Source organism: Penaeus japonicus, unplaced genomic scaffold (genome assembly GCF_977035675.1).
Source record: "Penaeus japonicus unplaced genomic scaffold, GWHDUDI00000001_assembly GWHDUDI00000009, whole genome shotgun sequence".
In the NCBI taxonomy this organism is placed as follows: Eukaryota; Metazoa; Arthropoda; class Malacostraca; order Decapoda; family Penaeidae; genus Penaeus; species Penaeus japonicus.
In genome coordinates, this window is record NW_028234411.1 from 22,334,561 (window position 1) to 22,337,060 (window position 2,500).

At 37.2% G+C, this 2,500-nt stretch overlaps 1 protein-coding gene across 1 annotated transcript in view; it reads right to left on the reverse strand.

Annotated features, from left to right (window-relative positions):
* Nucleotides 1–2,324: 2,324 nt before the first annotated feature.
* LOC122252539 (uncharacterized) overlaps nucleotides 2,325–2,500 on the reverse strand; it is a 13,008-nt gene continuing 12,832 nt past the window's right edge. Inside the window, exon 3 of the mRNA XM_043015051.2 lies at nucleotides 2,325–2,500. This exon is cut by the window's right edge and continues 633 nt beyond it. The gene's annotated coding sequence lies outside the window, so the exon portion shown is untranslated.

Consider the following 2,500-nt stretch of genomic DNA (forward strand, 5'->3'; position numbering starts at 1 on the left):
ACATTATTACTTGCATAACCTGTATTTCAATGACCTCTGCCAAATTCCAAGTATCAATCCTTATTAACCCATTCCCGACGGGGGATTTCTAGCCTAGAATGTCCAAATGCCGGGGCTTTCGAATTATTAGGCCTAAATCAATTGAATAGCTGGCACAATACTGTGCCGCCCGGCAACTGGGCTTTTGAATGCGCGGTACACATGCTGTACCACCCGTCCTGTGTGGGTTAACACTAGAACACAAACAGCGGGTGTAACACAACTGACGTTTCCTTAATTATCTGACCACACATTGGGTTTCGTGTTAACCCATATGGTATTCTCAGCCTATGTTATGCTCTAGTGGTATGAAGTAGCACTAGATTAGGCTCATTTTCAGTCTGAAACCTGACGTTTGTATCCCCGTATTATTAACTCTTGGATAATTCATAATGAAAATATGACCAGAATAAGTGGCAGACAACTCATCAGGTGTAAATACAAAATACACTTGGTGCTGTTTTTAAGACATGGGCAGAGAAGAGGTTATTATCTCCAAAAACCCTAAAAATATTGATTTGCACTGCCAGTGAACTTCCATCACCAGTCCACGTTGTAGACCCAATAGGCCCAGTGACTGTAAATAGGGCTTCTCTTCCAGTTTGAACATCATTTAGAGCTCATTTCAAGGAATAAATATTTCCATTTTTGCCCCCCATCAAAAATGTTTTTATCTTCCTCCATCATGGTGAGCTTAAGCTGCCAAGTGGTTGTGTCTTTGCCAGCTGAGACTATGATGTCCCAGAATCACGTGTGAGTCAACTGGGAGTTCTTCATAGCACTGGTATCAGTTATCAGATTTTAGTTTATAATCATGTTCGCATAATCTAAACTTTCAGGTGATTTTCTAGTCACTCTCCTACAATTCATTGACTTCAAATATCTCAGTGCAGGGAAACTTCTGTTTTAACTTTCAATAAATTCTGAACCTAAGCTTGCTTTAAAAGTCTGAGATATTTAAGGCTTGTGTACATGTTCCGTGAATTTAAAGTTTGTATTTGAGGGTTAATAAAAGGTGCAAATTTATATGTTCCAACTAAGAATATATTTAAAATTACAGACCAGCATCTGAATCCATACTTTTAAATTTCATTTCCCAGTATATAAGTGACATACTATGTTTGTCACCAGATATTCACTTGATCTCTCACATTCATCATTCACATTGATTTGCAGTGCAGTACATGTATATTAACCCATTGCAGACGGAGATAAATTTGCTTGCCCAGCCTCCAGGATAGGTTTTATTTTAGAGAGAGACCACTTGGAGCAATATAATTTGAAGCATCCAAATCTCTTTCAGTCATTCATTGTAAAACTAGAGCGGTTTTTGTGTTTTATTTTTTTGTGTTTTATTGAGTTTAGAGACTTATATGTGCCGTATGACAGGCTCTATCAGTGCTGCAGTTGACTAAAATTGTAGTATGTTATCCATATTAGCTCATTATTTTCTTTATACTCAATGTGATAGAAGTATTGCTGTTTTATGGGAGGACAAAAGGCACCTTTATTTTTTCGTGTTTTTGTGCTGTCATGAACGAATACGAAACATAAAACCACCTACAATAAAGATAACAAGAAGAGGTAGGGAAGAGGAATGAAACCTGTGCTTGTGACTGTGAGTGCCACAGTGAAAGACATCCATATTGGCACAGGAGAACATTTTAGACACTGGGTATGGATTGAGTCACCTTCCTCTTCTCGTTCTGCCTGCACATCCTTCATCGGCGGTACTTTAGAGCAAGGGTTCATCAACTTAGTGTGTGCCATCGCTCTATAGAGACAGTGCATGCTAGAGGCCGTGGATGGGTGCCATTCAAGGCTCTCTCACCTGCTGGTGCTAGAAAAAAGTGGTGCCATCTAGGTTTTGGACGTTAAGCTTGCATGATAGTATGGTAATTATAGTAATTAGGACTGCAGTAGCCATCATCACTCATTCCTTTTTCATAGCAAAATAAAATAGCACAGTGATCCAAAATCCCCGAACGTTGTGTACGTCATGACGCCCGTCGTCAGGCCAAAGCTCCTACGTCATGTATGTCATGACACCCGTACGCAATGGGTTAAAGAATAAAAATTAAAGAAGTAACTAATAACAAGTTTCACTGTATATTTCTTATCATTCCAAAACTGTCTTTCATGATACATATTATCTAGTACTAATTCTGATGTATAAATATAACCATATGATACCATAGGGTATTCCAAACATTACAGTTCCTTCATGAAATCTAAATATAACTTAGGTATTTCTTGAAAAAGGTTACTTTTAAGTAAACAATGTATTTGATTTTCCTCATCTTTATTTAATATTCACTTTGATGCATTTATGGTACTCTGCTTTAGGAATCAATCTTTTTCAAAAACAGTATACTTTTTTCACAAAATCAATCAAGAAAATAAATTATGAACAAACACTGCATACATATCAAGTATCTACAACTATTTACATTATGAAAAT